At 38.5% G+C, this 27670-nt stretch overlaps 1 long non-coding RNA gene across 2 annotated transcripts; it reads left to right on the top strand.

Moving 5' to 3' along the window:
• Positions 1–2168: 2168 nt before the first annotated feature.
• LOC109143520 lies at positions 2169–24912 on the top strand. 2 transcript variants are annotated; one of them, XR_002043745.3, is made up of 3 exons: positions 2169–2230; positions 18606–18673; positions 22506–24912. It is a non-coding gene; the product is annotated as an uncharacterized LOC109143520 (long non-coding RNA). The 2 variants fall into 2 exon arrangements; XR_002043746.3 differs by lacking the exon at positions 2169–2230 and adding an exon at positions 16443–16508.
• The last annotated feature ends 2758 nt before the right edge of the window (positions 24913–27670 follow it).

Raw genomic sequence — 27670 nt, 5'->3', positions numbered from 1 at the left:
AATACCTCAACATTGTTGCAAGCCACAAAGAATTTTGGAAAGCTTGTCATAGAAGCAGTACATGCATTATCTTGAACCCCAACAAATTTGCTTTTTACCTTCTGCAGCATTAAAGATGTTTTGGGCCTGTTTGTAAAAAACTAGGGAATAAATTCACTGTCTGTGAAGCCAGAAGGTCTCGGTGAACAAATCATAAATCAAATGCTAGCACATGACAAAACTAAGCACGCTCAAAGCTAAAAATGTTGATACTACACTAACAGTAATTCTTACGGAGAAAACTACTAGATCATAGAGTCATAGAATGTCCTGAGTTGGAAGAGACTCACAAGGATCATTGAGTCCAACTCCTGGCTCTGTTCAGGACACCCCAAGGATCACACCATGTGCCTGAGAGCATTGTCCAAACATGTCTTGAACTCTGTCAGGCTGTGCTGTGACCACTTCCCTGGGGAGCCTGTTCCAGGGCTCAAACATTCTCTGGGTGAAGAACCTTTCCCTAATATTCAACCTAATTCATTCCCCCAACTCAGCTTCATTCCACTCCTTGAATCCTGTCACTGGTCACCACAGAGAAGAGATCAGTGCCTGCCCCTCCTCTTCCCCTCATGGGGAAGTTGTAACAGCAATGAGGTCTCCCCTCAGTCTCCTCTTCTTTAGGCTGAACAAACCAAACTGACTTCAGACTCTCCTCATACAACTTCTCCTCGAGAGCTTTCACTGTCTTTGTGAAGGAAGATGGAAGAAAAGACAGAAAAGGAATGAAGTCAAATCTTTTGGAATATGGATTAAGTACAGTATGGTATTCCTGAATTTAGATTGAAAGTTTCACAGTCAACAGAAAAAAAACCCACTGAAAGTCTATCTTCATGTACAGAAACAAAGCTCCTGTCGCGGGTTCGGTTTGTAACTGGGCAGAAACACCAATTTAGTGTAGTGGTTTGGTCCAAAATACTCATTACTGTTTATCTGCTGTGAGATAAGAATTAGGAGAAACACAAAGCAGGCACCAAACTTGAAAGAATATAAAGAAGTTTATTAACAGACCTAAAAGAGGGAAAAAACAAAATTATACCACCTTCAGAACTCTCCTCCTCCCCCCACCTTCCTCCCTTCTCCCACTGACAATGTAAAAAGACAACCCTTGAGATGTTCAGTCTGTTTACCACTTCCATAATAACCTTGTTCAGTCCATTTAGAAAGAGAAGTCTCTTCTTGCTCATGCTATGAAAACATTATCACAACGAGACAGCCGCCCACTTCCAAATATTGTTCAGTCCATTTAGGAAGAGGAGTCTCTCTGCCTGCGTGTGAGTCCTTTCCCCCAACTTGCAGCTTTTCCCGCAACTGCTTTCGAGGGTCCACTCTTGAAGTTTTTTGGGGTACAATTTTAAGGTTGAGCTGTTCAGAAACAAAAACAGAGGCCCTTCTCCTTCCCTGGGAGCAAAGGGTCTTCATCATCTTCATCGTTAGGACTATCTCTGGGAGCATCTCTAGGGACTGAGGTTTTCTCCTTTCCCATTTGGAGCAAAAGTCCTCATCCCTTCCATCTCTCCCTGTCCAAACTTCTCATGAAATTACAGCTATGTCAGCATCTGCCTATCTCGGTGCAGGTGCTTTTGCTTACGAGTTGAACACTCCACCCCCCATATCTTCATGAAATTACAACAGGATACTCTGATATATCATAGCTTCACAACAGAATTTCAGCTTTAAGCATCTCCTCTTTCTCTTCCCTCAGGGTTTCAGCTCTTCACAGCACTAAAAGGGTTAATCTCACCTCGGCCTTGCAGCTTTGCAGCTGGAATGTTGAATTTTTCTTATCGCAGTGGAGAGGGGGGAGAGCCGAGCCGCTCTGGCTGCCCACGGCAAGGCAGTGGGGGGGTTCCATGGCTGGAACAGGTCCATGGCTCCAGGATGGCCGTGGCCCGGCCTGGCCTGGCCCAAGCAGGGCCTGGCCGGGCCCGCTGGCCCCCACTCGGGGCCCGCAGCCACCTGTGCCAGCGCCGGAAACGAGAGAGAGCTTGGAGGGGGAGTTTGCCTATTCTTAAATGTGGATCACAGAGGCAGTCACAACTTTAAGTGGCTTAGAGAATTGTCCATATCCAAACTGGCCAGCTGATAGGTTCTATCAGTTCCCAGAGGAAACTGTAAGCACCCCTTAGCAAGGACATCCCTTCCGGGACTATGCTTGCTAACCTATGACAGCTCCTTAAAGACAGCAGGACAGGTAAGGGTAAGCACATGTATAAGTAGTTTGCTGGGAGATTGCAACTTGCCTTCTGAAGATCTTTCTAAGGCAGAGTTTAAGGCACAGCGTGAGAAAAGGAGCTTTACTTCTTGCAATGAATGTTGGGTTTGGAGGGTGGCGAGGTGATCTTTATTTTTCTTAAAATTATTAATATTATTATTACTACTACTGCTGCTACTATCGTTGTTATTAAGGTTATGGAAGTTAGCCATAGGTATGACATCCCCAAGCCCAGGGCCTATATAGTTATTCACTAGATCAACACAAAACTCAAGTGTAAAGACTGTAAAAATGGCAGCATTCAAGGGCTGGCAACACTTTACATCCACTTTGCACAGACAGGAACAGAAAAAAGCAAGACATTTGAGTCATTTGTGTTTCGCATATCTCCTGATTTATGCCTTCATATTAAGAAGCTGCATTAGGAAATGTCAATTTTGTTAGTGCAAGAAGAAAGACAGTTAGTTTGAAAAAAATATGAGTCCTTTAAAATTATTACAGAGTGAAAATTACATGTTCATTATCAAAGATTAGCAGAAAATTCCTAAGAAAAGGAATATTTTAAGTACAACTTCAGAATGGGAAATAGGTAGAGAAACATTTCCTGTGGGTGGCTGTGCTAAAATGAACTAAATTATCATTCTATCTAAACTTTTTTGTATTCAGTAATTTGCCAGTATTGTTGCCAGCAATTTACTAAGTGCATGAAGGGAGAAGAACTAAAAAAGAAGATTTAGTTAAGGAATTCCTTAGAAACACAACAAGCCCAAGACACCTCATACTTAAAATGTACAAGTTAATACGAGACTTGCAGCTTCCAAATTCATAATTATGTCCCACAGCTAATTGTGTGGCACAATTATCTCTCTGAACAGTGTTCTGTTACTACAAGAGATCTTGGAAAGGTCAGGAAAAGCAGAAGGGCTTACTTGACAAATAACAATTGCTCCAATCTTAAAAATAAGCAAACAAGCAAACAAAACCAGCTTGAAATCACTTTCACTGCAAAACTCCTTGTTCACTTTTCTGGCCATTTTTTTCTGGGACTGGGACAAGGAGCTTGGGAGATTGCAGAAATAAAAGAGATGGATGGTGAGGAAGATTTAAGCATCCCAGAAGAGGTTGAGCAGGAAAGCAGATTCTTTAAAAAATTCTTTGTTTCTCAGGCACTTGCAAGAAAAAATGTTATCAAACAGATCCCCAAGACCTGAGGCATTGCTAAAAAAGATTTTACCCAGCCCTCTGGAAATCACTTGTTTCAACATTCAAATCTCAGGTCTGTGTGTTGCTTACACTACTTTGCATGAATGTTGAGATGAGGAAAGATTATCATTAAAGTAGTGCTCAGAGTGCTAGGGAGATAAACCTCTCTCCTCTCTTTCCAAAAGCTCACTTTACACTCAGTGGTGCACAAGCCTGGCGTGGTTGCATCGCACATGCTCCAATCTCAGACATTCTCAGGCAACGTCTTAGTCAATGACATTAGTAAACAAAGCGTCATTTCAGCCACAGACAAAGATTAAAGTTAAATAAGATAAATTGGCCCTGTTAGGAATTGTCTCAAGTGGCCTTTTAGGTTCAGCCTTTTGAACTTACAGGAGATAAATATTCTTCAGGCTATGTCGAGACCTATTAAGACAACTGCTTCATGTAACTCAGCAGAACTACACTGCCTTGCCCAACAGTATGTACTGTTGTCATTCAAATAAAAAATCTGCTTCTCCAGATTTTAACTCTTTAGCTTTCTTAACTCAAGTGTCAAGAAGGCTTCTGCCCCTGAAACAGCTGAGAAAACAGAGACTGATACAAATTAAGATGATGTAGTTTAAATGATTTTTTTCCTGTGCTTGTAATCTACACAGCTGATAACCCTGACTCAGGTTTGGAACCAAAATTTGCATATGATTCTAGTCCAGAACTCATCCAAGGACATTTATGTGGATACAGAGCTAACAGATGACATGTAAACCAAAGTGGAAAGATCAGCAAAATTTGTTTACAATTTGAGAACCAACTCAGATCTTACATTAGATAGCATTCAAAGATAACACACTGAGCTCTGGTTATATCTTCCACACCCTGACTTCATGGTTACCAAACTGGCCCTGGGTTAAAGAATTGTTCATAGCAGTTGTAATTATAATTGGGGGGGGGGGGGGGGGGGGGGCAGGGGGAGCTGAGCTGGATCTTTCTCAGTCCAGAATATTTTCAGAAGCCTTGTATCCCATCTGGAGTGCCAAAAACTGATGCCTTGAGGTGGCCACCTAAAACACAGAGACTAGACAAGAATAAGAGAATAAAAGTAGGTATTTATTTGAAGGCCCTTCAAAGGTACACCCTGGGCAGTCTAAAGGCTAGAGCCAAGATGGACCCTGGGTCACGGGTTCTTCACACTTTTATAGGTTTGGTCCATTTGCATATCAGGGTTAATTCTCCAATTATAACCTCAGTTAATGATGTAATTAACCCACATTTTCCCCCCTCTAGGCTTTAGTTTACACATTTTGGGGCCTGGTGTCCTTGAAGAGCAAACCCAGAGAGGTTTGTTGTGTCTAACCAGCAGGAGAGAACAACAGGTAACAGGCCACAAGAAACTTCAGTTACACACTAGGCAGTGCAGGATTTGAAAAACATAAAAGTTAAACCCTAAGGCATCAATGCTATAAAGGCATTATCAAATTCATAGTTGAAGTCTGATTGCCTTAAATTGGTTAGTTCTTGAGAATTATTTAATACAGATGAAGAGGCATGAAGAAAATCGTGACAAATAATATAGAGACTCTTTTTAGTAGAAAATTCAAATTTCCGTCGAAATACATACACAAAAAAAGGAAAAAGAAAGTTCCCTGTGGTTTACTGAAGAATTCATAGGAAGTAGTCTCAATACAACAAAACTTTCAAAATAAACACATTCATCTCAATATTTGGGATATTTCAGAGAAAAAAAAATTCAAAAATCAGTGTTGTTGAGAAGAGCCAGGTCATGGTAATTGAACTTCCCAGGATAAAAGGAAGACCATGAGAAGTAACTTGATGGATTAAGCCAATACTCCATCTGGTACAGGATTTGTTTTCTGACAGTGGCAAAAGCTTGACATTTTGTGCTATCCATCCTTCTCCTTCCCTAGGATACACTACCACTGAATTAAGGATATTGGAGGTCACATTCCTGCTTGTTTATTTAATACATATTATTTGAAATTTTAACCTGATGAAACCATCTGCTATCCTCAATCTCCTGTGGTGAAAAGTTCTCAAAGTTTACCACCCATTGTGTAAAGTACTTTTAAATATTTCGAACTGATTTGAGTACCATCCAGAATCCCCTGGTGTCTGTATTGTGGGAATTGGTGAACCATGGATCTGCATTCTGCTTACCATCACCTGCATGATTTGCTTGGTCATGCTTTCCCTCAGTCTTCTCTGCTCCAAACTAAGTAGTCCAAACTTTTTAATCATTTTTTCCAACGCACTTTCTGTATGCCTTGGATCATTTGCATGTTTTCTAGTACCTCTTACACCGCTCTTGAGAAGCAGAGACCAGAACTGCACAGACTCGAGGTGTGACTGTATGACAGAGGGACAGCATCTTTGTTTTCCCAGTGCTCTCATTCTTCTGTTGTCTGTAATGGAGATTTAGAATATAATTTACTGTAATTTTGCCACACAATTAGAGGAAATATTGTCATCTTGTCTCAAAAGGCACTGCTGAATTATCCTCTTAAGAGAGTACCTAAAGTTTTTAATTTAAAAACAAAAAATGGCATATCTAAGGAAACTCCACACATCAGATTTAGAACAGTTCTCTGGGCTCCAAACTTTTTTTCTCTTCATAATAGGTTTTGTACAAAGTGTGAGAATAAAGGAGATAAAATTTTAAAAATCTTCCTGAGCCTAGAGGCAGGCTGTGGCTTAGCTTTGTAGCCAATCACAGGTTCTTCTGGGAACAAGCAGGCTGGAATGATGGCCAAAGGCTGTTGCACATACTCCTTACACAAAGGCTTTCATACATGAAATCACACACCACCAGCTCGAAACATCTCTTACAGCACATTCACCCTCAAATCAAATAAAGTCACAAGGCAATAGCCAATGTTACTAATCTTTTGCCTGTAGGAGCTTGTTGTATCTAAGCTTTGTCAAGGAATGAACACACAGCCAGATAACTACCTCATTTCAAATGAAGAATAAAAAAATAAAAGGAAAAAAAAAAGGGAAAAAAAAGGGGGGCGGGGGGGGGAAGAAAGGGAGCAGAGCCTTTGATGTGATCATCACATTTTGGCAGACCTTCCTGGAAATGGGAGCGAAGAACCATCCTTCATCTCAGTACTGGCCTGGTGAAAATGCAAATGCTGTGCTCAAGCATAGACTCGTTTTTTCACATTTCTTCAAGGCAAACAGAAAACCAGACAAAATTAGGATTTACATGATTCATTACAGCCATGCAGGGAGAAAGCTGTGCTGCTGCTACCCTCTGATGTGGAGTAACGTTGGGCTTTTCCCTCCTGGAACTTCTGGAGGCATTTGTGCTTACCCAAGGCACGTGTTCTAGGATGGAGGGCAGAATGAGGAACAGGGTCGCCCTGTCTCCACAGCCCCACTGCAAGACATAAGCCATCTGTGAAGCATTTATCCATCTCCAAAAGTGAGAAAAAACTGAAAAAAATACTCATATACTGGCTACTATTTTCTTTTCTCATCCTTGTTATGTAGCTTAGTTAAAAGGAAGGTGTATATCTGATTGATCTCACTGGAGCAGAGATTACACAGATAAAATTGCTTGTTTCTAGGTCTGCCAACACTCTCTGCATGTTAATATTTTAATCTCTAATTTTCATAAAAGAAGGTTGTGCAGCGTGCTTTCTCATCTCCCACAGACTCAAATCCTCTCCTACATTGATGCTCTGCCTTCATGCACTCCCCCAAAATTAATATTTCTCTCAATACAGTAGCATGAATCACTGTTGACGAATCTAGCTAACAATGTTACATTCACAGAAGGCAGAAGCAATGAGTTTTATTTTACTAGTGACCTAAGGACCTTGCTCATCAGCCAGGGAAGGAAGATGTAAAAGTAGTGCTGAGCAGAACAAAGACAAAAAAAGGAGATTTGAGGAAATCCAAATATTCGTACTATCAACACACCCCATGATTTCAAAATGGGGAACAAAAGCATGTTAATTTCTCAAAATTCTCTCCTCATTTTTTGCCACATATGTATTACTGCTCCATTGTGCTAACCACCCATATGGCTCTGGTCACAGTAAAGTTTCCTTACCAGCATCTTCAGTACTATCAGAATGCATCTTCTCAAAAGATAATTTGATTTCAGTAATGTGTTCTATTCTATAATTATATGTTTACTTACAGTAACTAGGGTGAATGAGTGTGATTTCTAACAAAATAATGATACTTGCATCTTTTGAATATCAATGAAATAAAAACCTGCAAAGTTTGGAATCCACATAGTAATTAAAAGTCTAATTATGTGCTTGCCACGTCTCTACACTAGATAGTTTTCTGACAGTATATAGTCTGTGATTAATAGGGGCATAAATAAGGAAATTACCCATTTTTTAAACCAAATATATTCTTCAGAATGTATGTATCTGTGGTGGTGCATTCTTCCCCCACTCCTTCTTGAGCTGCATGATGCTCTCAGAAATGCTCATTAGGCCTCAGTCTTGATGAACAGCACCTGGGCTAAGCTCCTCCCGAGCTTATCAGAAACACTGTCTGCTCCCAGGAACTTACGCTGTCTAACAAGCTCCTGCTTTTTAATGAACAGCCTTGGAAATTTATTTTTCCTGCCTGCATAACAACCCAAGCAGAACATTTTTGTTATTGAACTTTCAGAGAAAGTTACTGACCTAAATTGTAGCTGGGATGGAAAATTACTGTGACTAAAGGCAACGGTCTTATAACCCTATTGTATTGGGTTTGCACGGCTAGGTGGACCTCTGCATCCCTGTTCTCCTCCATGGGCACAGCTGCCTTACCATGGTCTTCACCACAGGCTGCAGAGGAATCCCAGCTGTGGTGCCTGGAGCATCCCCTCTCCCTCCTTCTCCTCTGGCCTTGGTGTCTGCAGAGTTATTCCTCTCACATGTTCTCACCCTGCTCTTCTCTGGCCACAATTACATCAGCGCTATAACTTTTTTTTTCCCTTAAATACATTATCACGGAGGCGTTCCCACCATTTCTGATTCACCTGGGGCCTGGCACCTTCGTCTTGGGGCCTGCTGGCATTGGCTCTGCTCGACATGGAGGAAGCTTCTGGCAGCTTCTCACAGATACCAACCCTGTGGCCCCCCAGCTATCAAAACCTGGCCATGCAAACCCAATACACCCATAAGCAGCAGTCCTGAGTGAGACCCTTTGAGCTCTCCTGGTTCACAGCAGGCCACAACAAACTATATATGTTCTATGGAATCTTTTGTTAAATTGTTGCTGTTAAACCTTTAGGCCTAAACTATTGGTCAGTTCCGGGGCTAAGTTTGGCAAGGGAGTCCCCTCTGAACTTTGTGATTCAATGGGAGTGTCTTCCTTTATTCCTTCTATTCTTACCTTTTCCCATCCTTACCCCTTTCCATGCCCAGCATCCACATAGGTAATTTGTGATTGATTTTAGTTTCAGTTTGATTGATTTTAGATTTTCATTTGCTTTGCTCTTTGTGTGCTTAAACCATTTAGTAGACTGAACCTTGCCAACCAGCTTTGTATTAAACCTGCTTATACCAATACCTATGCCAGTGATTCTTTAAGTGATCTTAAAACACTCCTTTGAGGCTGTGTCCTACCATATATGCTTCCAAAGAGAGTTTCATTCAAGTCTCATTCAATGAACATCATTCAGAATGACAGGAAATACAAGATATAGATCTAAACTCTGCACTTTTGTAAAATAGAACAGTAAAAAGCAAGCAAAGATCACTGCTGAATATTTTTAAAGCACTTATTCAATGTTTGAGAAAACTATTTCTGCAACCTGCATCTGACATTTTTCTAGCCCCCAGCATTAATTCGGGCTAATCAGGTTCATTGTGGGCCTCATCTCAAAACTGTCCTTTGGTTCCCTATGCTCAGGGCAGGTAGCAGTTTCTCCAGAGAACTACAGGAAGGAGAGCTGTGGGGTCAGCTTGTTTTATTAATTCTGCTTGTTATGTATGCTTACTCTTAGGTATCTTTGTTTAGCATATATGTGCTCTCTTCAGTATTTTTTTATGGGTAGAAAAGACCCTGTAGGGTAGAAAAGACTTTTTCAGACTCTTGGTAAGTCATCCTCTTGTGAATGAAACTATATAGTGTTTTCATAGTTTAAATATTGTGTCTAAGATATCTATGTAATTTCTAGACTAATTAAAAAGTAAATTTTCACAACAAGAAATTCCATGCAATTCCAGTGGCTACTTGCCTTGTTTTCCATGCATGATTTCTACCTCACATTATTTCTGAAGTTCTAGGGAAGCAACAGAATAAGTATCTTCAGCTTATAGGTATGCTTCTTTGACATCCTTCAAAGTTTTAGCAAGATGCACTTAAATGTGTTTACAGCCAAGACTGTAATTAGGAATTCATTTTCTAACTTATTTTCCAGATTTCATAGGTCTGAATTTTTTTCCCCTGGGGAAGGGAAAAACCCACACGAAACCAACAAAACACCAATAATCATATTAATTTTAAGGTATTACATAAGATAGATAGGATAATTGCTCAGTTAATTATTTAAAATACAATTAAGATGGGGATAGATGAAGAAATACATTCACATATGCTTGTACTCCCAAAAGATAGAAAATTTATATTATTTTAAAATAGTTCTAGGGAAACAATAGAAAGAATCTTTTGCCTTGGAGGATGAACCAGACATAATTTCTGAGGATGTAGGCCCCCTGTCTTGGTTTGTCCAATAAACATTAAGGAACAAGGAAAGACAGGGATAACAGGAAAGCATTAATATATTTAGAGGGGGTATGATGGATATATATATATTTTCTGAATCTTGCAAAGCTAGCTGCAGTTTGCAGATACAGGGAATGTGACTCTTGAAACAGATTTCATTAGTGAGGAGGCAGAATTGGAAGAAGGAGGTTTTTGGAGCGTTAAAGAAATCCAGGGCAATGAAAATATGCATAAAGTGTTGGCATGAAAGAGTCTGAAGGCAGAAACAGAATTCAGGCAGCAAGGAGGCATTCAAAGCTTGACACACTGGCAGAATGGATCAGTATGAAAGTCCCCATGAGAAGAAAACAGCAGCAGCTAATCAGCAAGAAAAGGACGTTTACAATGTCTTGAAGGTTAGAAGGAAAACATGGCATTTTGTGTGAAAAGGAGGTACCTGAAACACAAAAGTGAATTAAGGGGAGGGGAATTTATCAACATGACTGGTAAGAAGGCATTTAGACAAATAGGAATGTGTATGGACAGAAAAAGAATTTATGGCACAAGTTTTAGGTTCCATTAATTAATTAATGGACTATTGGATTTAGAAGCTGCTTTTGACAAACAATATATTTAAGATCAAGAGACTGAAGCAAACTCAGGACAGTGATTTCAAAGGCTTTTTGGACTAAGATCTACCAAGGTGCAATGTAGTGCAAAGGAAAAACAAACTGTCGGCTGCAAAGTTCGGAAAGATTTAGGAGTCCTCACCTGTGTGATTCCACATGAATTTTAATCCAAAACAAATTTTTCATCCCCCTTTTCACCTTCAGTTTTGAATGATTCAGCACATGGAGACTGATTTTATAGCATTTAATTGCACTCCCCAGGGGTGGGATACAACACAGAACACAAAGTTTTCTCTGTGCTAGTTGTTATCCTGTTGCTTCTGGCCCTTAGGAAGAAATATGGACAAAGGGATCCCTAACCGTAGTACCCATGCTGTAGACTGAGTCAAAAACCCCTCAGCAGCTTGGCAATTGTACTGTACCAGCACTCAGGGCTTGGCAAGGAAGTCTGACCCCTGATCCTGCTGAGAGCCATTGCACCATGAGATCTGCCTTCACCCCCGGCACCTGTGCAGTCTGCTGGCTTTGGCACTATTTTCATTCCATTTATTGTGGGAACAGGCATCACACTGGGGTAAGAAATTCATTCAGACACATTTGCATCCATGATGGATTCCTTAATAAAAGGTTGAACTGAATAAGAAATTTTTTACTCACTTTTTAAAAATGAAATGAAATGAAATTAAATTAAATTAAAAAAAACCCATACACTCCTCTTTGTTACCTGTTTCAAAACAGACAGGAAGCCAGCACCATCTCTCTCTCATTTCTCAGCTCAGCGCTGTGGTGGCCCTGCAGCTGTATCCCAGTAGCATAAACAAGTTCCTTTGTGGGTATGATCTGGGAAAGCTGCAGGTTGTTCTTGCTCTGAGAAACCAGAAAGACTTCCATCTTTAAATGCAGTTCACAGGAAAGTTAGATGTAGAGATTGAGTCAGCATTAGTGTGGTGTCTCAAAGTTGCTGTTTGCAGATACAAGCACTGACATCAGGAAACCTCTGATTTAGAAAGAATCAGGTTTAACGTATTTTTTTTAAGCAAGCCTTTTGACTTTTTACTCACAGACCAATAACTGAAAATAATGCCTGGACTTATGCTAAGGACTCCGTTCAAACATGGCACTGAAATTTAAGGACAAGAGCAGCCACTGTAAAGAATTTCTCCCAGCACTCTCAAAGATCAATATTAGAATACAGAAAACTATTATTTGCCCATAAGTCTCTCTTATTTTATTTAATTTACTACCATGTGTTCCCCAGGGCTCCCACTGCCTGGTTTCCTCCAACTGCTTTTGAAGAGATAGCACACATCTCTGTACATGTTCTTGTACAACCATTGGCTGAGGCATTACAAATTCAGAGGCTCTCGACTACAGTCCTGATTTGGAAGGATATCTGATTTTCAGTTCAGTTTTTGCAAACATTCTTTATATATTCACTTGCCCCAGTTTATGTTTTGATTAAAAACTTTCTCAGCTTGAATCAGGAGATTGCTAAATTGAATTGGCTGAGCAGGGTATAGACCTGCTTAACCAGGACTGTTGTTCAGTGTCCCTAAGTAGACCAATTCAAAATCAATTTCGGCAGATAACTAAAAGGTTTAAATGAAGAAGAGCACAGATAAGGATACATACTAATCATTCTAATTTAAGGCTAAATTTTTAGGTGATTGTTAGATGCCTTATTTTGTCAAAGCAGAGACAAAGAGATTATATATTAACTTCCTTAAAATAACAGAAATGTATAATTCCCTAATTAACCCTTTGCAAGTTTTCTTATATGCATCAGACCCAAGAAACTCTTTGCTTGACACACATATATGATATGATCTATATCATATACTGTCTATGGAAATGATACCATAGTGATTATGAAGAAAAAAAAAGGGGTTCTTGAAATTTCAGGTGACAAAAGATACAGGGAGAGGTGTTATGGATATATACTCCTGAGGGGAAAAACCAAGCTCCTGAGTTGAATAGAGTCTGTTATGGAAAGTGTATAACAGCAAACTGTAATCAATAAAAACAAATGGAGCAACTACAAAATTCATCTCTGTGTAATGCATATTTTTGTGTCATCTGTTGGTATCCGAATATAATGACTTATTTCTAATTACATGTTACGTGTCTCAATTAAAAGAAGAAGGAAAAGGAAGAGAAAAAGACTTCCTTGTATAAAGGTAAATTATGTAATCTTCCTGCCACTTAAGATTCAAGTACTAGATAGCAGACACTCATGGTCTTCCACCTTTAATATGAAGTGGTGTGAATAAGGAAATTGGCTGATGTCGTTCTGAGGAGATCAGCTTATTTCAGAACAAGAACGTCTGGGTTTTTTCCAGTTTATGATATATCACTATGAACGTGGTATGAATACAGCTTATAGCACACATTTTTATATAACTGTAAAATTATTGATTAAGGAAGGAAAACTCTACTTCTTGAGATAAACAGGATGAAACTATTTTACTGTAAATAACAGGACTTAGACTTTTTTTTTTTAAAAAAACCTGGATATAAGTCGTTCTCACTGCCTACAGTCTAAAGAGAACTTGTGAGAAGAGCATTCTATTACCTGTCTATTTAAATTTGTTTCCCAAACACTGGAAGAATGATATTTCACCATCTGAGTAGCTCATATCAAAGCCTTGTTCGTCATCCTGTTAAAGTGTAAGAATTTATAGAGCAAGTTAAATAGCATCAGAGGCAACCAGAATTCCTTTAAAAACATGGGAAAATTTTCACATATCTTCAGTAACTCATACTTTTCATAGAAAGCACTTTGATTAAATGTGATGTTGCTGTTTAAGAGATGATCCTAACTTTGGCCAGCAGATGATTTCCACTGATTCCATGGGGTTTTCAGCTGGTGGCTGCCAGGAGACCCTCCACAGCTGAATTGAACCAGAGTATTGCATACAGCTTTCACAAAAGTTTCTTTGCCCATTCAATGCCCTTCAACTACTTCATGCAAAATACCTAACAGTGTCATCTGCAAACACCAGAAATCAATAAATTTCAGATGGCCCAAAACTGCCTTTTGTTCACAAAGTGCAAGCTTGACTCCACAGCACTTTGCTTTGTTGCCAGCTATATGGGTGCAGATACTTTGGACCGACTCCAAGCAATAGGCTAAAAGCTGCAACATGCTTTCAGTGACTGAGTAGGAAAACACAACAGCCACAGGCTCATCACTGCATTCTTTTATCAGGTATCAACTGGTATGGCACCTTCTCAGACCAACAACACGTTTTGCAAGGGATCTTTTGCATCATACTTTTTTCAGATTTGCAGCACATATTTCAATGCATTATATGAATCCGAAATCACTGTGAGGTATGAGACATCTTTTGACAAATGCCATTTTGACAATACATTGTTCTTGGCAGTACACGATACATTTCACTTATCTCTGTAGGTGGATAATAATAAACACTAAGATAATATTTTTATGATTTTGATTACCTGCTGTTTTTTATGTTTTTCTAATATACCAGTTGACCTGAAAGTTGAGAATTTGAGGTATTGGACTTTTACGAAAAAGAACAGCTTTAATATATCACGAACCTGATTTTTTAATTTGAAATGTGATCTGAGTGAGAGCTGTGCTGATCTCCATCTTGTACCTGAGATGATCCCCACTGAATTCTGCAGAACTGTAGTTGGTCTGTCAGTGTGGGACACAGCATTTCAGTGAACCTCTAAGAAGAGATATTATAGCCCAGGCAAAGCAAACTTATGGTATTGACATGTGTATGCTTCTAGATTGAGAACTAGGAATGACAGGGGGATCACCTGGGTGTTCCTTGTTTAAGTTGTTAAGGTGTATAATGCTTTACTCATGTTAAAATTACCAGTGAGAAAGGATAGGCACTAAAATAACTTTGCAAATCTGGACCTCAGTGTCTTTTAGCAATGCTGTTTGAAATGGATAGAAAGGGGTGGAAAAGACCACAAGAAGAAGATGGTTTAAATGATCAGTGCTCAGCTATCAATTCACTTAAACTGAAAGAAAATCTGATTCTTTGAACATGAACTGAGTCTTTCATTAAACAGAGTAATAAAGAAAGAGCCACTGAAGGGGGGTTAGAAAAAACCCCAACATACCTTGTTGACATGTAGCACACACTTCATTATAAAAAAAACCAGCTCTTATAGCTTGGTTGCCCTCATGAACTGTTTCCAAAACAAATATATATAATTATATATATACATACACATAAAAACTCTCATTTTTGAGAAGTAAGACTCTATCCTGTTGTATTCTGTATAAGATGCTTAAACTTTTACTTCTCAAAGAAACATAAAAAGATATTTTTTTTATATATATATGGAAAGCTTGAAATGGCTTCAAAAAGCTTGTGACACAGTAAACTATCATTTATCACTCAACTTACTGAAAATCTTAAGAAAATGGTAGAAATTATATTGGATCAGAAGCAGTCTATATGTCTGTGAAAATTAAAACCCCCACCAACATAACCATCACACAATCCGATTCCATTGTTTCTGCTTTTCTGTACAAAAATAACAGCCTCAATTCTACCACAAAATTGGAAGTATGTTTTCTGTTTTTTCAAATGTAATGAATTTAAATAACCATTTTGTTAGCTTAACACCTAAAAACCTATTTCAATGCGGGCCCTATGATTAAATTGTAAATGAGTGGTTGAACAGTCCACAGCACTTGTCTGGGAAAGGGTGATCTTCAGTAATTACTTTTTTATTCCCTACAAGACCATATGTGTAGAACTCCCAGTCTAGAGGGAATGTAACATTCTGCAGACTTCACCAATTTTAAAATGAGCTAAGTGGTAATAGATAATTCAGCAGGCATGCTGTAGAAGTGAGATTTGCACTGCAAATTGTTTTGTGAATTGATTTTTTTTTCATAACACTTTCATAAACAATTATGTGCTAATATCACAGAAATCTTTCATCCACCATCCTTTACACTAGCATTGCCCTGGTTTTATGAGGAAGTTGTAGATATTCTCACAGAGACAATAGGGACTAGATTTAAAAGCTACTAAATTCAACATTATTAACAGAGCTCACAGTTAGGATTACACCAGGAACTGAATGTCCTGCATTGGGGGGGACATTATGATTTTGAAATATGTTTCATGTGTATATATATAATATATATATACACACATTTATATATAAAATAATGCTAAACAACCATGTAAATAAGAAAGTTCTTAGACTATCTTTAATGTTTGTTTAACAGCCATATATCCCAATGAGCTAGATCCATACATGTTTGGAAAAAGAATGAGTTCCTCACCTTCATTGGATTAACTGTCCCTTTAATGTGAGATGAAATTCCATCCTAACTTAACAAGAAATGTAAGTTAAAATTCAGCTCAAAAATTAGGTTTATATCAAGCTGATAGACAGTCATAAATAACTCCCACAAGAATTACAGTTTTCTGACATAAGTAACTCTAAATTTTTGTTAGTAAACCTGAGAACTGTCCTGAAAAAAATATTATGGCTCATCTCTAACTTTTATGTTGTTGACTATCACTTGTGTTCAGCTGTTCCTCTATATCTAAAATATATATCAGCTTTGAATAGGTGAGTGAAACTCACTCATAGTCATATAAAAGAAAAATAAGTTATTTATGTTCCTCTTGAAGTCTGCTCTAAGGGCAAGGATATTTTTTCTCTTTGTGTTCCAGGCTCAGGCACAACAACCTTCTCAGCTTCACTAATTAATCTTGCGCCAGCTGCTGACTGCACAGGTGATGAGACTCTCCACTTGTCACCTAGGAAATACAGTTTCTGTAGTAGAGAAAGGTTTCCATCTGTGAGAGACTTAAAACCTCTATTTAAAGGTTTAAAAAAGTTCTGTAGACCTTGTCCATATAATTGAAGAATATTGTAACTTGGCAGTTCTGAAGTATAACCTACTAAAACTTGTTTGGTTTGGCTTGTTGTTGATTTTGCTTTGGGGGTTTGTTTCTGTTTTTGTTTTTCAAGTTCCCATTTCAAACCAAAGTAACAACATCTGCTTGATAAATAATTTTTTTTTACACATGCCAGACAGTCGTTTACCTGCAGCATTTGAGTTTTCAGTTTGCAAATGGTCCAGCTTCCTAGAAAAAGAAAACCACTTTCTTGTTAACTAATTGAAATGCTTGCATTACTAGATATTTGTTATTTTTCCCATAGCAACTAGAGGAAATGCTCTATTTGGAGGAATACTGTAAAAATTATTTATTACCGCAGGCCTGGTTCCTATGGTATATCACTGTGTCCCGCAGCCATAGGGAGGAGGAGGAGAGAAGATCCAGCAGGCAGGAATTGTGCAGCAAGATTGATTTATTTAATTATTTTACAAACCCTTTTATAGATTTTTTTCTTCATAGTCTAATTGGACAAAGGACCAGCCACCCCTTGGGGGTGATTGGCCAAAATCCTAAAACATCCATTGTCAAAATATTTTCTACTATACCATAAACAAGACTTTCCAAGGTTGCAGGTGGCTTGGTTGTTTACATTCCCTCCTACCTCTTCTGTGAGAGAGAAAAGTCTCTCACGGACTTAGAAAATAGCAAGAAAATCCTCGGTAGCAGCATTTTTGTACCTACAATTATTTGCTGCTACTACAGTGAAAAGAGAGAATATGTGAGGATTCACACTCAGCCAGATGAGTTGATGATGAAGGTGAAATAAGCCTTTGTGATATTTTGCCAGTATTGATAGGATGTTTTCATTTATCTTCCACCTACCTTGTTCATTAGGAATTGATTTCCAGCAAACACTACTAGAGAAAGCAGTCTGAATTGCCCAGAGTTAGAGCGAGCAGTATCACTGGTGTTTATTATAGGCAGACCGTGAGGTCAGCATGTTTATTCCCTCAGCCACTTGCTTTGATCAGAGACAGTAACACTGTCTGACTGAACCTCTGAAGACCTGTCAGTGACAGGGCTGCTGCTGGGTGCTGACAGCTGTTTATGACACTGACCATAGCTGCAACCCTCAAATGCATGCTTCCTCCTCCCAGTTCTAGCTGTTCCCCCTCCTACCTCCTGTGATATTTCCCATGTTCGCTCCAAATTGATGCCTCTTTGCTTCTACAACACTGGGACAGGGGGCTGAGGGTTCTGTAATATCACTGTAATATCACTGCCTGACCTTGGCTTTTTGCTTCAGCACTGCTTGGCTTTTTTTTTTTTTTGCGAGCTGAACTCCTGCATGCTCAGTCAGAGCCAAACCAGAAGGAAATGGGAGCAGTTATTCACAGTTAGATTTGGAAGTCTGGGAGTTTGAAAGCGGCTTTTTTGAGGACAATTAGGGTAATTTGAGGATAATTGGGGAAACTTAGTTGGAACCAGAGGAAGCAAGTCCAAGGTAGTCAAGAGCAGCTCTATGACTGATCTGAATGAGTCCACTGTGTAGAAGACCTGAAAATTGCTTGGATGTCTATGAAGACATCATGCTGCTGCCTATGCTAACAGATTCAACAGGGTATGGGCTGTTCTTCTGCCCTGATGAAAAGGACAGAACACAGCTATGCTCCTGCCACAGCCCCAAGGACAAGGTGGCCTTGTATATTCAGCTGGCTGGGAGAAATGCCTGGGTCAGACTTGTGCCCCAGACAATTCCTTGGCATGACCAAAACTCTGCCAGGGCTCACGTCTATTGGATGCAGAATCAACAGTCACATATCGAGACCTGAGCCTATGTCCTGTCCATATTTCATATATTAATATGTGTGTAGTCAGTAATTCAGCCATAGGGTCCTTGACACTGTGACATTGGTAATTTCTTTGGATACTTAAGGTTGGATGAGTGTTAAATCTCTAATTTTTTTTTGTTCTGTTCCTGTGCCACAGGACAGACTCTATACCTGAACCTGGAAAATCAGCTCTCAGAAATAAGACCCTGTCATCACTCCTAAAAGGTATAGAAAGTATAATCTCAAGCTTTCCTTCCATATAGTAATTCCTAAACTATTAACCATTCTTGTTGCCTTCCTCTTTTAATTGGTATAAATACTTCTCAAGTTGCAGCACCAAAAATTGTCTGCAGCACCCTAGCTGAAAACAAGTCTGAGCAGAGAAGAATTATTATCATGGCTTTTTATATACTACATTCCTATTTATGCATTCAAGTAGATTTCTTGTCTTTCTCACAAGTATAACAATATTGATTCTTATTTAGCTTCCTATTCAGACCCTTAGATCTTTTCCTGCAGAGCTGACACCCCACCAGTTAATCCCTGATCTGTTTTTTGCCTGGCATATTATTCTTTTCCAGGTGAGGGGTCTCCCTCTTGACCATATTTAGTAGCACATAGTTTTTTCAAACCAAATTACCAAGATAATTTTGAATTCTAATTTTTTATTTTTTTAAATCCAGAGGAGTTCTTAAAAATACACCCGAGAAGTGGTTATCAATGAATCATTTTTGAAATCAAGAGATACTGAGTGTGGAACTACATGAAAGGTTGGGTTTGTTAAATATTTACCGTAGTTATTACAGATAATAAAAAACAGGTGATCGAAGCAACACTTTTGAGCTGATCCTACCCAAATATTCATACAGAACACATTTTCTTAACTGCTTACAATAACATCACATGCTGTTCTCCTGTCCATGAGCCCTCATATTCTGCTTTAAATTGAAATTAGATCTATTCAATATGATTTGTGCACTAATCCATGTTGTCTTTTATTCATTTCCCTATTCTTCTTTCCAGTGTTTCTAAATGGTGAGTTAGATTATTTATTCCAGAACTTTTGGGGGGGCATTAAAAATCAACTTATTTATATGCGTAATTCCCTGGCTTCTCCTTTGCTTGTGCTTTTTCCCTTGTGGGCAGAATGATAGCAGATCAACAATTGTTTTCTACTCCAGAATAAGACTGATCAATTAAAAAGCTCATCAAGTTTAAGAATTAATTTAAATTTAATGAAAATCTAATCATTTAACCCTGTTCAGTTGGGATTAGCTTTAAACAAAGACAACAGTTGAAGTGAAAACAAACAAGAGAGGTGGGTTTCACTTTGTCTTCAAAATGTTCCCAAAAATGAAACAGAAATCAAAACTGTGCCTTCTGCACGTGACTGACATAGATGATTTACAGGAGAATGATGATGTAAACCAAAATCCAGTTTCCTTTGGCAAAAGCAATAATTTAAAATATCCTGAGAAATTAACTGAATTTCTGAACTCCAATTTAAAGAGATGAAATAACATGAAATAAACAGTCTAAAGATGAAAAAACATGAATTAAAAATTGGGACAGATTTTCCAGCTACACAGGAGAATAGATTGAAGGCACGGGCATTTTAGAAGAATTGACAACACTACGTTTGAAAAGTTACATAAAACCAAAAGCAAGCAGAAGCTGTAGGAAAAGGTTCTCATCCTGTTACTCTAGGAGGAGAATTAAATGTGCTACTTAGAAGATAACAATGTTCTTATTAAAAAGCACGAGTTTAAGATTCTATAGAGGAAATAGCAATAAACCTGACAGAATAATACCCCATTGGCTTACAAAATGTGCCCAAAGGAACACTGACCAAGCTAACTGAAATTAAGGCAGCCATTAAACACTTTTTTTCAGTCTTATGTATTACTCCCAGATAAACAGAGCTCATATCAATGACATTACTTGCAAATTAAAGGTTTGGGGTTGTGTTGAATTGCTTTTTTTTTTTAACTCTGCTGCCGTTCCCTATTTATTTTGGATTCCAGGAAAGGCAAATCTCCAAGGCTAGATGGGTATCATATCCATTTGGTTAAGGCAGTTAAAAGGTAATTGCTCTGTTTCTTTCATTTAAAAATTAAATTTAAAAAATATAACACTTGCTATTAAACCCACATTATGATATTTTCATATTTTATATAAAAATATCTGACCTACTGATGAGAGTTATCTGTAGTATATCTTGTAATGACAGACAAATATCACAAAGGTAACATGTCCAGTTCTTCAAGAATTCCCTGGGCCTAAATTCATTATAGAAGTCTTTTTAATTTTAAAAACCTAGATTAAAGAGAAAATATTGCCTGAAACAAACAAAAAAAGCTAGAATGGGAAAAGAACAATTCTAAATTTAAAAAAATAAGAACCACTCTATATTTAAAATTAATTCTAAATAAAACCAAGATGGGATTGTGCTCTGGCCATTGCGAACACTGTGTATTTTCCCTGTGTGAGCATGGCCCTGACTGAAGTGGAGAAGTGGCATCATCTGTGGCTCACTCCTGCACCTAGCCTGCTCTCAATGACTAAGCTTGACAAGGAGTCAGGCAGCTGCTTTCAGAGACTCTGTATGTTCACCTGCTTGGCTAAGTGCTGAACCTGGAAGCAGCCTTCTCTTTTCACCTTGCAGGATTTTGTATCCCTTTACCAGACAGCCAAGAGAAGTTTGAAATGAAGAGAACAGGAGAGTAGGCATGATTAGTTCTTCGAACTTCTTTTTCCTTCTGACCAAAATCACTCCAGCCTTTTCAAGGCTGAGATTCAGTGTTCAGTAATTTCTTTTTCACTCCCATTTAAGAGAGAAGGGGAAACAACCTACCATGTATTTCAGCGGTGGCATGTGTGGATTTGTAATACATTTCCACTAAGGGTCTCAAAGCATGAGAACAGAAGAGATCTGTGGAAACTCCAAGGCTAAGGTTTCTGAAAGATGTGGAACCTCATTTCTGCAAGGAATTTTTGCTCTCATCTGTATTAGTTTCAAGGAATAACCTTGTAAAACCTGAGAAGAAGCAGAGAGAGTAGAAGAGACATGTAGTCAGGTAGCTACAAGTGTGCTGTTGCCATCCATACAGGCTGGAGTAGATTTGTTTGTTAAAATGCTGGAAGTGCACAGTGGTGCATGAGCAACATTAATCCCAGAACCAGCACCATGTAAGAAAGTTCTCTCCTGGAAATGTGGAGGATTTAGATTCATATTTTTGAGTTGTACCACAGTGCAGATTTTGGGTTTCTGGTAAGACCTTAGAATACTCTGCCTTGATTTATCTGGATGATTTCACTTGGTGTATTGTTCAGAAAATGCTCCTAAATCTGGTCGTTCCTCATCCAGGGGTATTGGGTCTGGCTGAGATTGAGATAATTTTCCCCTCAGCAGCCCGCACAGTGCTGTGTTTCGCAGTGGCAGCTACACAAGTGATGGTGACACTTCAGTGTTTTGGCTACTGCCCAGCAGCGCTGGCACAGCACCAGCAATGTCTCTCCAACATTCCACCCCATCAAGGGGCTGGGTGTGGGTGAGATCCTGGGAGGGCACACAACTAGGACAGCTGACCTGAACTGACCAAAGGGGTATTCTATACCCTGTGACTTCTTGGATATAAAAGCTAAGGAAAGGAGGAGGAAGGGGTGGGGGGCATTCATTATTTAGAATGTTTGCCTTCCACTACGTGTTGAAGACCTGTTTCCTGGGAAGTGGCCAGATGTTACTTGCTGATGGAAAGAAGAGAATAAAAATCTTTGGTATTTTCCCTTTGCTTGTGTGTGTGCAGCCTTTAACTTTTGCTTCAGTAAACTGCCTTATCTCAGCCTACAATTTGTTCTCCATCTGATTTTCTGTCCAGCTGAGAAGGGGGACTAACAGAGCAGCTTGGTGGGCACCTGGTGCCCAGAAATGGTCAACCCACAACACAAGGATTTTCCTCAAACATCCACAGCTGAGAATACACCTAAAATGCACCAGATAAAAATTTTGGCAGCTCTCATTTCTTGCTACCCCTAAACACCTTTCCTCCATCTCCAGGGCAAGTACCAAATGTGCAGCACAGATGAGAAAGCCTTCTTGCTACACCCCATCATGGGAATCTGACTGTAACACCAAACCAGGAAGTAGAGATCACTCTTGCTGAAGCTGCCTGCTTCCTAGACCCTACTGATGTTCATTAAATGAGAAGGCTAATCTGCTCAGTAGATCTCTGAATACTATTTCCTTACAAACAGAACTGAACAGAGACAGATGATAAAAATAGTATCCTATGAAGGTTTTTGTAAGGAGAATTATTTATATATAAAATCATTATTTTTGCGCTCTGTTGGAAGTGGATTTCCTGCTCTAACAATGAAATGTAAATGGACTTCTGTATATGCTTTATAGTTTAGAAATGTGTTAGTATAATAGCTTTGGTTCATGCACATAAAATCTGTATATAGATTGAATCAAGCTCCTATTTTATTAAGATATTTTGCTAAAAAATCTGCAGCAAATATTCATTTTCTAAAGCACTAAATTATCATTTTAAAAAAAAGTGGTTCCAGGTTAAGGAAGTGCTTGTTTGTCCTATTTCAAAATCACACCCTTAATTCACTAAGAAGGCAACATTTTAAAAATGTATCACCAGATAGCCCAAGTATGATCACTGAAATTTTATGGGTGTAACTATAGTCAGAATTTTGTCTCTCATTTACTTGTCTGCCATGCACATGTTTTGCATTTCTGTTAGCCTGGATAACAAGTATAGACTTCTGAGTTTCATATTCTCATCCGTTGATTTAGTCCAAAACTTTTGTCCTTGCATTGCAAGACAATTTTCCTCTTCATTCTGTTTCCAATAGAATGTCTAAAAAAAGAAAATGCTTCTGTTGTTCTAGATTCCATTAACGGCTAAATTTATCCAAATGGTTAACCAAAACTGACCTTATGTTTCCATTCAAGATTTAAACATGCTTTTAGGGTTGTTTGTATTTATGATTCTCTTGCTCTCTTAATTGTACATCTTAGACTTCTCCAGGTTATAATGCTTGCTTCAATATTGAAATTAATAGAAAGGTTAGCAGAGTTTTATTAACTAGTGATTTCCTGGGGAAAAACCCCAACAAACCTCACTGTATCAACAGTGTTGTAATGCCTATCGGTGGCAATTAATAGGGACTTCAGAATTTTTAAAATCCTATTGGAACAATCATTGAGAGAAAATCAGGAGGACTTGAGTATCTTGCAGTCAGTTTTCCCCACAGGCATTAACTGCTGTTAAGTAGAACGTACATGGTTTGTTGCATGTTCATCTGGTCACCTTTAAGGATATGTTGCCTTCACATAGCCCACATCCCATTATGGGGTTTAAGCCAAATTAATTTTCTCAAAATTTGACAAAAATCCCATCCAAAATACCACCAACAAACCCCCCCTGTCTGACACCCTTCTTCCTTTATTTTCCCAGGGGAATCTTCTTCCAGGTACTTGCCTCACTCATCTTTATGCAATGTTCTTTCCATTTCATGTGGTTGTACTCATGCTCACTTCTTTCCCCTCCCAATTACCCAGCCCCTACAGGTATTAGCTACCAGTGTCTGGGGTTGGTGAGGAGCTGAGCTGGGTGTATTCATGTTGTCTTTCCAGCAAAGATAAAAAGAAGCTCATCCTTTTGGCCTCCAAACTAGTCTTTCTTTTCTTGTTCTTTCAAACCAGGTTTTTTTCAAATAAAATAAGTTGCTGGCAGTTTCCTTTACTTTCCATTTGGCTATTAGTTGGCACATATTTATTTTAATAGATGAGTTTTGTTGCGCACTCTAAAACTGGGAAGATTCAGGCTCAACCAGATCTGGTGTGGAACTCTGTTCCATAAAAATCCTGTTGGATTTTATTTCCCTTTCCAAAATTTTTCCTCTCATCTATTAGGAGGATAGAAAATGGACTCCCTCAGACTCTGTTGCTAGTGATGAACAGGAAACAATGATGGGAAGGGAAAAGAAACTATTCTCCACAGAGGTCATAATAAAGATTTTGACTGGCTTGAAAATCTGATTGGCAGTCAAGGCAGATGCCAAGCATATGTACCACAAATTCATGCTGGTAATCATCAGGCCGAATTTGCTGGGAGAAGGCTCCATATTGTGCACCAGATACAACTAGTACCCATCCCTGGACTAGCTGTAAGTTAACCAGTTCCAGATAATTTCTTGTGGGAAAACATAAATACTTGAAAACTCAAAACAAATAAATGAAATTTACTAGATGAAAAGGCACAAGAAATGTAATTGTGCAGAAACAAGCACAGAAATTGTCCAGAAACTGAATACAGTTTCCTCATGTCCTGAAGTTTCAGTGTGACCTGGAATATAACAACCAATCTCTTCTTGTGTCCAGTGACAGGACTTGAGGAAACAACATGAAGCTGAGGGGAGGTTTAGATTGGATATCAGGAGAAGGTTCTTCACTCAGAGGGTGGCTGGGCACTGGAACAGGCTCCCCAGAGAAGTGGTCACAGCACCAGCCTGACAGAGCTCAAGAAATATTTGGACAACACACTTAGGTACATGGTGTGATTCTTGGGGTGTCCCATACAGGGCCAGGAGCTGGGCTCTATGATCCTTGTGGGTTCCTTCCAACTAAACACATTCTATGATTCTATGATTCTATGATTTTATAACCTCTCTACATTTTTAGGCAGAGGTTACTAGCAGCCATGGAGTCTGTTTTTCCTCACAAATGCCTTTGCTAAGTGAACCTGGGGTGTTCACATGTTTATGACACCACAAAGATGTTGTGATGTACTGTTATCTTGGTATAGTAGACAAGCCTCTAAAGGACATATCCCTGCTGGAAATGAAGCTTTGCAACTTGGTATTAAGATTCATCTAGGAACGTAATGAAACACAGTGGTCATCACTTTTGTGGCTTTTTATAGCTGATTAAGATGGAACGAGCAAATGAATACTACATTTTTTTGTGTATTTTAAAACTAATTAGTAATACTATAAGTATAAATATCATCAGGGAATAGAGAAATCAGAGAAAAGGAAACACTAATTCTGTAGAGAAATGACTAATTTAATTCTCTTGGTAGAGGACAAATAAATTAAAAATACTGGGGTATATGTTAGATTTGTACTATCCTGTAATTTCTGAATATTAAAATACTTGAATGTTCAAATATATCAAATTTTGTTTAGCTTTTATCAGGCTGCTATGTACGTGGAGCAAAGCTGCTGTGGCACCTCAAGTATACAAGCAGTTTTCTAAAAATAAAGATATTTATTCCATTCTCTGAGTCATTTTCCTGTTGTGTGTATGTGTGTATTAAAAACAATCTTTTCCTCTTGTCAGATACTTAGGCTTTGAAATATGATATTAGAAGCATCAATATTAACTTCTCTCCTAATTCTCCTGTGCAAGGAGAGAAAGGCAAGTCTACTGTTCTCTTTTCAGATTTCTGATTTTTAATGATGCATTGGATCAGCTTCTGTTTTACTAAAACTTTTATTTTCTCATACAAGAAGATGTAGCAACTCTTTTTGGTTCAGTACAGTACCTACAGAAATACAAGGTTTGCAAGGGAGGATTAGATACTGAAGTATTCAGCACTATATTTCAAAATTTTGGCCCCTGTCTGCTCAGGGGAATTTGTAACCTCAGATTTGACTTCCCATCTCTTTCTTGGAGGGCCATGTGGAATTGTAGAAGTACATACAGAGATGCCAACAAGCTGGCTGCAGAATCAGGTGGTGCTAGTCCATGGGAAATTGGAGAAGAACAGAGACTCATGGATTTTTCCTCCAAAATGTACTATGTTTCTCATGTTAGACTGGATAGAAATATACCTCTCTTGCAATCATTAACTCCTTCTTGTACTGAAGTGTCTGAGCCAATCTTAATTATATTTTATCCCAGAAAAAGAAGAAAGAATAGTGGCCGTTGACCTCTTTTCCTCAAGCACAAGTTTAAAGATTCATTAAATAGACAGAGATTGAGAATGTTTCAAAACCACAATGACCTTCTTATTAACCTGGGATACTTGCATACACATCCCTTCTTCAGTGAACACAGAAATATAATAACAAAAAGTAGAAACAGGAGAGATGAAATCTACCCATTCCACAACTTCTCAGCAAGGGAAACTTCCTGAGGTAAGAGTGAGATTTTTAAAAATGCCCTGCACTGACTTGGGAAAAAACCCAATAAATATCATATCAAGCAGCACAAAAAGATTAGAATCATCAACTTTTCTGAAAATCTCATCTTCAGCAAATTTCAGAGCCCTGGTTTTGCTAGCACTCTTCATTTTTGTGCTAACAATCACACCTGGAAGATAAAAATGCCTTCATTTTTGTTATGCAATGTATACATATTTAAATATGCTCTTTCTTCCAGTTTTCATGTAACTGGAAGTCTGACTCAGGAAGTTCTCATCACATTAAACATTAAAAATGATTACTTTCCCAATGACCATTAATGTGAGAATATATATCATTAATTATGAAAATCCATCTGCCTTCTGGGTCCTGAGCTGTTTTGCTTATTAGTGTTGCCACACAGGGATGAAAGTAAAGATTCTCACAGGAACATAGTGGACCAGGCTTTGGAATTATAGAGTAGAAAATCCAATAAAAATCAAAGAAGCTGAGAACGCCGGGAATATCAATTAGAGAGATTAATTCAGTTATGAGCCGGCAGGTCACTATGGATCTTCTTCAAGTAAAGTAAATAAACAGTATTTACTGTTGTTTTTTTAACTGAGAGGGAGATCAGCAATCTGTGAGAGGTTAAAAGGTAAAGATTATCATGATAAGGGGCTAGAAATTCCTGTGTTTCCTGCATTCAAGTCTTTTAGCCTCATTTGTGGGATGAGAGGGTGAAAAATAAATCAATGCATGTTTCATTATCATATTGGAATCAGCAAATAAGTTCTTCCCAAAAATGGATTGATAAACCCTGGGAAAGCAACCTGTGGGACAGAAGATGTGCTGCCTCCAGCAGCTCAGTGAAACATCATGGGATTCAGTACAACTAAAATGGCTAAATCTAATCCACGAGTTGGAGCCAGATGCAGCCAGTTCAGGCTGTACAAAGGGTGAGTCTAAGAAAATGCACTGACTATCACAGGCCAAACCATTCCATTTTTAAAAGCAACACATGAGAACAAAAAAAGACATCACATACAAGTGGGCTCAGAATTTTTTCATAGTCTTACA

The sequence above is a fragment of the Corvus cornix genome, chromosome 3 (genome assembly GCF_000738735.6).
Source record: "Corvus cornix cornix isolate S_Up_H32 chromosome 3, ASM73873v5, whole genome shotgun sequence".
NCBI classification, from domain to species: Eukaryota; Metazoa; Chordata; class Aves; order Passeriformes; family Corvidae; genus Corvus; species Corvus cornix.
Note: the sequence above shows the minus strand (reverse complement) of the source record. Positions and strands in the feature narration are given on the sequence as shown.